Genomic DNA, 10,324 nt, shown 5'->3' with positions numbered 1-10,324 from the left:
TCCCGCCTGTCCCGTTTTTGCTCCGATTTGTTTCCAGCCACTACCTGTTGAGATCCCGACCACGTCTACGCTCCCGTTCTGGCTTACGACTCGTTTCTGACCCCGGCCACGTCTTGCTCTCACAGTCCCGGCTACCGACCCTTGTTTTCCGCCCCTGACACCGCCATCGCTCGCTACGGAAGATCCACTTCTGTGTTGGGATCACAATCCGAGTACGAGAGCGACTTGCTTCCCGCGCCCAGCGAACACCGGATCGTGGGCACAGCCCTTCTGCTCTCTTTCAATAAAACTTATGGTAGACATTTTTTCTAATAAAGAAATTTGTGTACACACCAATTCTTCTATTGGTGCAGTCTCGACGTGCATATGATCTGGTCGCAGGCAGGAGCTGCAACGAGACGGGTCAAAGGCGTTGGGCTGGAAACGCTGGCAATAGAAGTCCTCAACTGGTAGAGACATGGCGCCTTTGAATCTCCTGCATCTGTCATTCAGTTGTTATTAAAATGTGATTGACGTTAGAGGTTCTTATTTCCCTGAAGACTCTTTGCTCAAAACAATTTTAATTAAACAACCTTAATTAACTCACAAGTGTTGTTGATCAGGCAAAATCTGTTTTTACAGAGCCATAGTGGAGAGCATACTGGCATACACGTGCTCTATGCTAGTGCACGGCTACAGACACGAGAAGAGAGTCATCAACATAGGGCAGAAAATCATAGACTGCTCACTCCCCGTTCTGGAGGTTATTGCCATCGACCCGTTTTGCCCTGTTTCCTGCCTGATTTTTGTTGCCGACCTCTTTTCTGGACTCGTTACCGCCCTTGCTCGTCCCTCCCGGCCATCGACCTGTTTTCCCGCTGCCTACGCTCCTACCGCTGCATACCCATTAGCATTATCAATGACTCCTTGATAATACCCTGGTCACCTTAGACCTACAGCCTTCTGTCAGTCACTACAGTTCCCTTAAAACAGACGTTGCCAACCTTTTTCAAGCGAAGAGCTATATTTGTCATGATTGCTGATTCGGGGCACCTGCTACTGCCCCGTTGGCGCCAACAGCCCTAGTCGCTGATTGGCTCCCTGACTCTTTTTAAACCCCCGTCTTCCAAGAGGAAGCTGTCAGACCGTCTGCGAACCTATGTTTTCAGCTAGGCAAGCTCTGTACTATCCGACATTCTCCTGTCCTATTTTCTTCTGCCTGATACCTGTTACCGACCTGTTTCTGGACCCGTTTCTCCTTTGCTCCTCCGTCCCGGCCGTCGACCCGTTTTTCCCTGTTTCCTGCCTGATTCCTGTTGCCGACCTCTTTTCTGGACTCTTTACCGCCCTTGCTCCTTCGTCGCGGCCATGGACCTGTTTTCCGCTGCCTACGCTGCTACCGCTGCATATCCATTAGCATTATCAATGACTCCTTGATAATACCCTGGTCACCTTAGACCTACAGCCTTCTGTCAGTCACTACAGTTCCCTTAAAACAGACGTTGCCAACCTTTTTCAAGCGAAGAGCTATATTTGTCATGATTGCTGATTCGGGGCACCTGCTACTGCCCCGTTGGCGCCAACAGCCCTAGTCGCTGATTGGCTCCCTGACTCTTTTTAAACCCCCGTCTTCCAAGAGGAAGCTGTCAGACCGTCTGCGAACCTATGTTTTCAGCTAGGCAAGCTCTGTACTATCCGACATTCTCCTGTCCTATTTTCTTCTGCCTGATACCTGTTACCGACCTGTTTCTGGACCCGTTTCTCCTTTGCTCCTCCGTCCCGGCCGTCGACCCGTTTTTCCCTGTTTCCTGCCTGATTCCTGTTGCCGACCTCTTTTCTGGACTCGTTACCGCCCTTGCTCCTTCGTCGCGGCCATGGACCTGTTTTCCGCTGCCTACGCTGCTACCGCTGCATATCCATTAGCATTATCAATGACTCCTTGATAATACCCTGGTCACCTTAGACCTACAGCCTTCTGTCAGTCACTACAGTTCCCTTAAAACAGACGTTGCCAACCTTTTTCAAGCGAAGAGCTATATTTGTCATGATTGCTGATTCGGGGCACCTGCTACTGCCCCGTTGGCGCCAACAGCCCTAGTCGCTGATTGGCTCCCTGACTCTTTTTAAACCCCCGTCTTCCAAGAGGAAGCTGTCAGACCGTCTGCGAACCTATGTTTTCAGCTAGGCAAGCTCTGTACTATCCGACATTCTCCTGTCCTATTTTCTTCTGCCTGATACCTGTTACCGACCTGTTTCTGGACCTGTTTCTCCCTTGTTCCTCCATCCCGGCCATCGACCCGTTTTGCCCTGTTTCCTGCCTGATTCCTGTTGCCGACCTCTTTTCTGGACTCGTTACCGCCCTTGCTCCTCCGTCCCGGCCATCGACCTGTTTTCTCTCTGCCTACGACTATCCTCGCTCGACACGGAAGTGCCACTTCCGCGTTCCTGCCATCAGCTACCCGTGTTTGACAATCATAATAAAACGAACGCTATTGGGTCCTGTCTCCGTTTCTGTTGGATATGCAATTATAAAATAAGAACGTATGTTACTTTTATGTCGTTACTATTTTATAACCAAGTTAATAATTGAAGTAGAAAGAAGAGAGAAAGAAAGAGAGAAAGAAAATAATCAGGAAAGAGAAAAAAACTGAGAAAGAAAGATAAAATGGGAATCACAGAGACGTTTGGAAACAATGACTTAATAGATAACCTTTACCTTCTTCAACGCCTTTTGTCCCCAGAGGTGTTGCCTTCAGGTTCAAACAAAAAAGACGTCGTTCTGGTACTTTTGCTCCCCGGGCTGACTTCTTTCAAAATAAAGTGGAGTGGTCTTCACCTGGGCCCACAAGGTGACTGGTTTCGTATCTGGTAACTTCATCTTCACAACAGTAGACTGTCCCCTGACAGCTGTTTTGTGGAGAAGGCGAAGTTGCTACTCAGATGGTTGCTATGACAATCAATCAGCATGGAAGTGAAATAAAAGACAAGGGCAACATCTGATCCTTGAACGCAACAGAGCGGTCCAAAGAGTTATAATTGCTAAGGCTTTTTTAAAGACTATGCGACAAATGCCCTTTAACTACAAAAGTAACTGAGCTATGTGGAAAGCATGTATGACATCATCAAAACTAGCCATTATGTTTGCAGCTGTTTGGAATGGCATTTATTAAACATATTAGTCACTCTTTCTTTCTCTTTGAGAAATATCCTTATTCTCTTTATCACTCTTTCTTTCTTTTGATCCTTCTTTCTTCCTTTCATTTTTTTCTTTCTGTCTTTCCTTCTGTCTTTCTTTTTGTCTTTCTTTCTTTCTGTCTTTCTTTCTTTCTTTCTGTCTTTCTCTCTTTGTTTTCTTCCCTCTTTCTTATCTTCTCTCTTTCTGTCTTTCTTTTTTCTCTTAAAAATTATTTTTTTTCTCTTTTTGCTCTTTCTTTCTTTCTTTCTTTCTTTCTGTCTTTCTTTTTACTCTCTAAAATTCATTTTTTTCTCTTTATTGCTTTCTTTCTTTCTTTCTTTCTTTCTTTCTTTCTTTCTGTCTTTCTTTCTTTCTTTCTTTCTGTCTTTCTTTTCTCTCTCTAAAATGAATTTCTTTCTCTTTATTGCTTTTTCTTTCTTTCTGTCTTTCTTTCTTTCTTTTGGTCTTTCTTTCTTTCTCTCTTTCTGTCTTTCTTTCTTTCTTTCTTTCTTTCTTTCTGTCTTTCTTTTTACTCTCTAAAATTCATTTCTTTCTCTCAGTAGCCTAGATGGTAGGGCGCCCGCTTTGAGACTGGGAGGTCGCTGGTTCGCGCCTCGGCCGAGTCATACCTAAGACTTATAACATTGGTAAAATGGCGGCGCCCTCTGTTGGCTGCGGCTGCATCGGCTCGCTACAACGGGTCAGGTGTATTGACATTTCGTTCTGTGTACATTGTTACAAAGAATGACAATACAAAGGAAATTATTATTATTAATTATTATTGCTCTTTCTTTCTTTCTTTCTTTCTGTCTGTCTTTCTTTCTTTCTCTCTTTCTCTCTTTCTTTCTTTCTTTCTGTCTTTCTTTTCTCTCTCTAAAATGAATTTATTTCTCTTTATTGCTCTTTCTTTCTGTCTTTCTGTCTGTCTTTCTGTCTGTCTGTCTGTCTTTCTGTCTTTCTTTCTTTCTTTCTTTCTTTCGGTCTTTCTTTTTTCTCTCTAAAATTCATTTTTTTCTCTTTATTGCTCTTTCTTTCTTTCTTTCTTTCTTTTTTCTCTATCAATTCCCTTCTTCCTTTCTTTCCTTCCTTTCTTTCCTTCTCTTCTTCCCTTTTCTCCTTTTCTATTCTTCTCCCCCTCTCTTTTTTCTCTCTTTAATCTACCTGTCCAGCCCCTGTGAGTTTTTTTTCCTACCTTGTAGTCCCTGAGTTCAAATAGGTTTGACACATCGACCTAGGCCAAGAGGAGAGAAACCCAAACTAACAGCATATGGAATCTTTATTTATGTGAGGGATATATAGAATAATCAATTTTGGATATGTGTTAACATTTTCAGCCAAGTAAAAAAAAGGGCTTTTCCTCAGGCATTGAAATTCAGCCACAAGGGGGCGTGTCTGCAGAGCGAACAATTCTGTGTGTGCGTGCAGCACATTTTTTTAAACAAAGCTTTAAAGCCCCCGAGGCGGAGGACTATAATTAAACACGTTGGCAACAACATTTAACAGACAGCTATTTTTCACTGGTCCTTATGTAATCGGCTGCTTCATTTATTGGGTGTTTGGATCGTAACAGTTAGCTCTATTTAAAAAGTTTGGTCTCTTTGAAGGTGGGTTGCATCGTTTGAGGTTGAAAATTAGATATTTTCTCTATTAAGTTGTGTTAACAATGGCAATATGAGTTCAAAAAGCCCTTATGCTTTCTTTTCCACTGCACCTATCTGCTTTTATCTTACTTTTAGCAAAGGTGTTCGGGGCAGACCACATTAGAGAGGAGGAATGAGAAGTGGGGGGAATGCTTATATCCTTATATTTGCCTTCGTTATAGAATATAGAATAGAATAGAATATACCTTTACTGTCATTGTTACAAAATGGGTTAACAGATTGTGACAACGAAATTGGGCATGACACTCCAGTTTTACACATTAACAGTGAGGTATGAGCCAAGAAGATAAAGGAACAGAGAAGATAAGATTATAAAACAAGGGGGATAAGGCTATAGTTATAATTTACATGGTATTTACACAAGAAATGTCGGCATGTGGGATGTTACATACCCACATGTTATGCCTATTGGATGGAATCATGATTTCTTTTAAAAACTTTTAAAAACTTTGTCATTACTGTAATTCTTCCCGAATCAATCTTTCATTTTATTGTACTTATTTTACATATTTTCCTGTAAAATAAGAATTGGAATAGTTAATATGAGAAAAGATTTGTATGTAGGTCTTTTGGGGTAGTTGTCGTTGAGCTGCCCGACATATGTTACATACTAATAGTATTTTATTCATAATGTGTAAAAAAACAGCGATTTGGGATAAAAATAAGTGAGAAAAATCTTGAAATCGAAGACAAAAAATTTTTTTATGTCATATTTTCATGATACTCAGTATTCAATGCGAACTACCGTATTTTTTTGCACTATAAGGCGCACCTAAAAGTCTTATTTTTTTTCAAAAGCTGACCATGCGCCTTATAATACAGTGCGCCTTATTTATGGATCAACATTAAGTCGCAAAGTCTTGCAACTAACTTGCAGCCGCCGACTAGATTTCCCCCCGAACGCCAAGTAGTCCGCGGTGTATGCTGGGATTTATTTACCGGCGTTTCATTGGCTAACCAATGTGTCAATCATCATTTGAATCGATCACTATTGGCTAAAGTTATTCGGAGGTCAAGGGGCGGATCCTTTTTATCATTTACAGGCTGGCATTGGCTTAAACGGCAAAACAAAGCCTGCAATTGGCCGAAAAAGATGAATGTGTATAGCACGTGGTTGACGGCATACAGAAAGCATTTTATACTATACTGTATTTGTAAATATTTTATTCTCCTGGATTTACTACACTCACGGATATAAGAGGATATTGGCTGCACATTATTATGAACACAACGACTTCGGTGAGCTACTCCGGCTATATATTATCCCTGTATCTTGTTTCAGACTGAACTCGATGTTTCTGTGATAAGCGGTGCAGATAATGGATGGAATGGCGTGTCTATTTTTAAATTAATCTCAATTTCAAGTGTTTATTGTCATATGCACAGTAAAGTTGCGAGCGAAAAAGAAAATAGAAACTAAGGAATGAAATGAAATGAAATGAAAATGAAATGATCTGCATTTATATAGCGCTTTTCAAGTCAAGACTTCCCAAAGCGCTTTACAGTGTGCTTCACATTTCCCAATAGCGGCCTTGCAGCCATGTAAGGCGCTAACCTGCTTATTGGGGGTATTAGGGGTTCAGTGTCTTACCCAAGGACACTTTGACATGTAACACGGACGAGCCGGGATTCGAACTGGATCCCTTGATCCTAAGACGAGCGCTCTACCTCCTGAGCTACTGCCGCCCCCGGAATGATTGGCATTTCTTGAATCCCAAGACTTTAACCTTCCGAATGATGGAACGACGCATTTGAGTGACATCGTACGGACACCGCATCCGCACGTGTTCTCGACACGTATTTGCTTCTTTGCAAGCTTTCGGAATGTTAAGGGGGTAATAAATTGGACTGAACTATATGACTGTTTTGTCCACGTTCCCATTGTAGCGCCTTATAATCCGGTGCGCCTTATAGTGCGGAAAATACGGTACTACATTGCGGAATACCTCCTGGAACCAATTTATGTATTTATTTATTTTTTCAGTACGCCATTTGTTATTTTAGAATGTTTTGTATTATTGCCTTGAACAGCATGTTTGAGACTTATATTTTGAATAAAATAACACTCCGGTTGATTAATGGCTCTACCCCAAAATTAGGTAGTGCGATACAAATAAACCCAAAAAAAACAAAATTGACCCAAGAACTGGACCAATACATCTTTTAACACAATTTAAATATATTTTCTGGACCAAAGTGAGTTTTCTGTATATTGGAAAATCATATATACATCTATGTTCAACATGCTAGTACTATTTGTAGGAAAGACATTTTGACCAAATCATTTAATTGAATGATAATATGAGAAAATCAGTCAGTTGGCTTGAAAAAAATATTTTTAATCATTAAAGTATAACAACATGTGTGTTGTACTGCCATACTAACTTGATTCTATGAATTTAAAGAATTGGCCTATGCATGTTCCAGGATCATGGCGCTCAGTCCCACGGTGCAGAGGTTTAGGGTTCAAGTCCAGCTACCGCAGCCTCCTCGTGTGGTTTCCTCTGGGCACTCCGGTTTCCTCCCACATTACCAAGAGGTTAACTGGTCGGTCCAAATTGTCCCTAGGTGTGAATGAGTGAGGCAGTTGTCTGTGCTAAAATTCGTTCTATACTGTCTCAGTCGGATGCGGAAATTATAATTCATGCGTTTGTTACCTCCCGTCTCGATTACTGTAATGCACTACTCTCTGGTCTCCCGAAGTCTAGAATCAAGTCTCTTCAGCTGGTACAAAATGCCGCAGCGAGGCTTTTAACTAGGACAAAAAAGTCCGATCACATAACACCGATTTTGGCTAACCTGCATTGGCTCCCAGTTAGCCTTAGATGTGATTTCAATGTTCTCTTAGTATTATACAAAATCATACATGGACTTGCTCCCTCTTATATTTCAGATCTGATTTGCCCCTATGTCCCGGTCCGAAGCCTACGTTCTGAGAGTGCCGGTCTTCTGGTGATCCCAGGAGCAAAGAAGTGTTCTGCTGGTTCGAGAGCGTTCTCCATCCGGGCACCGGTGCTGTGGAATGCTCTTCCCCCTGAGATCCGATCTGCAACCTCAGTGGAAATGTTTAAATCTAAACTTAAAACTCACTTCTACTCCATAGCATATGAATAACCTACTCTTCTCATCGGCTCCAGAGCAGGGGAATGTATAATAATATTCTGAAAAATAGTCTGTGTAATATAGTGTAATAATCTGTGAAGCCCTTTGAGACTCTTCGTGATTTAGGGCTATACAAATAAAAATGACTTGACTTGACTTGGCTCTGTGTGCCCTGCGACTGGCTGGAAACCAGTTCAGAGTGTTTCCCCTGCCCACTGCCTGAAAATGGCTGGGATGGGCTCCAGCACCCCCGCGACCCTACTGAGGATAAGCGGTGCAGGTCATGGTTGAATGGATGTTCCGGGATCAAAACATTTTTGACACAGAGGAAACCAATTTTCTCATCCTAAAAAGGCCATTTTTGTTATTCCCAGGGATATTACGCAATTAACCCTCCAATTTTAGGCCAAATGTCAGTGAACAGTAGCTTTTGGATAACATTGATTGGAGTTACTAACCAAATAATTTGCTAGAATTGTAAAATATCTGTATTTTTTTGTTTTATGCAAAACAGCTAAATAGTAAAAGCAACTTTTAGTGAGATGCATGAATTTCACGTGAATCTAAATTAGAACCACAGTCATTTGTAGAATATCTGACAGTGCCAATGAAAACAGAATAACTCTTCTTGATCTTTCACAGCATCAGAACAAGAGAGTTCAGTTCAAATGAATATTTGACTTCTATAATTTTCAACACCACTGAATGCGTTAAATACCCTTTTGAATAATATTATTTGGATGATGAATTTTCAGGGAAGCCCACTGCCCTATTCGGACACTCCCCCCTCGGCCTGCTTTTCTGAAAACATGTTGACCTGGATGAGCTCTCAAAGTGACTAATTGGCTCTCTTGATGTGTGAGCTTTGGAGTTAGCTGGCAGGGTTGCAGAGGCCGAAAATACCCCAACATTTCTCTTCATACTCCGATGAAATCCAAAAATAAACTGAAGAGAAACTCCTCATATGCCAATGATGGCTTCCTGTGGTTATTAAACAGTTGAATTTCTTGATAAGCTTTGTGAAAACTCATGAGGTTCAGTCCAGATGAGTCAAAAGTGTCCCCAGTGTTTTTGTTTGCCCGCATCACTGCGTCCTAGACGCATCATTTTTGCTGGGGACGCATAGTGTCAAGTCAACGTGCATCCCCGGGACGCAACTTTTTTGACACAAAATTTTTACCCGATTACATTTTTTTTTAAACAAAGATTTACCGCACTCCAAACTTTTCATCAGGCAGATCCGACATTGTTGTTTTGGTCTCTCGGTTCGAGTTTTCGTCTGCACGCCGTTCTCGGCAAACCAGATCTCGTTGTTTCGAGGTTACGTCATCGTTGTGGTGGTTGTCGTCGAGGGAAGGTGAAGGCTAAGTATGCCTCTGAAAAAAGTTAGTAAAATGTGAAAATCAATACAAAATTGGTCATTTCCTTAGTGTCAGTAATAAGTCGAAACTTAATGCAGAAAGTGATAACAACGGCAATAATTCCGGCACGAAAAAACAGCGAAGAAATTCTTAGGAAGATCGCGAAGGCGAGGAAAACACGTGTGTTGAAGTCAACGATTTGACGAAAGAAAACAAACAAAAGAATACTCCTAGCAAGGACTTTTCTGCCCAAATGGACTAAATTATATTCCTCACTCTTTGCATTAGCTTTGTGTCATGTTTTGATTAATGTATCTAACAATACTTTCAATAAACATTACATTATATCCATTAAAGTGTGTTCCAACTGATGGTTGTGTCCCACTTATTGTTGATTCGTCAGAAGAAATTACAGTTTTATATCTTTATGTTTGAAGTCTGAAATGTGGAAAAGATCACAAAGTTCAAGGGGGCGAATAGTTTCGCAAGCCACTGTATCTCCGACACTGCGTTGTTCACATTTTTTGTTTTTTTTAATCTTGCGTTTTTCATTTTATTTAAACCTATCCTGTCCTTTGTTAAGGGAGAGAGTTTTAAAAATGCTTTAATTTTGAGGGGTGCTCTGGTTGAATTTGCCAAAAGCGAGCCAGTTGCGCCCATGGTTGGAACCATCAAACCATCAAACTGCTTAAAAACATAAAAAAACATGAAGAACTTCTTCCTCCATTCAAATGTGTTACTTGCACATCGTGTTCCTTGGACCGCGTGAATCTCAACCCACTCATTTCTTTTGTCAGATCGCGTGGGGGCACCTCGGACCTCTGACCCCCGGCCCACGCTCCGGGGAGCCACCCTTTCCCCCCCACGCAGCCTAAACACGCGCCTGTTGTTCCTTCAAACTAAAAAGAACGCGATATTATAAATAAACTGCTCGGCGGGAGAGGTTTGTATTTATATGCGTGAGAAGATGGAGTTACCATGGAAACTAAAAAGTTTGGTCCGGTTTTGCAATAAGGCAAAACGCAGCCTTGGTGTAACATGTACAT

The sequence above is a fragment of the Urocampus carinirostris genome, chromosome 8 (assembly GCF_059441175.1).
Source record: "Urocampus carinirostris isolate Australia breed hairy pipefish chromosome 8, RoL_Ucar_1.0, whole genome shotgun sequence".
Taxonomy (NCBI): domain Eukaryota; kingdom Metazoa; phylum Chordata; class Actinopteri; order Syngnathiformes; family Syngnathidae; genus Urocampus; species Urocampus carinirostris.
Note: the sequence above shows the minus strand (reverse complement) of the source record.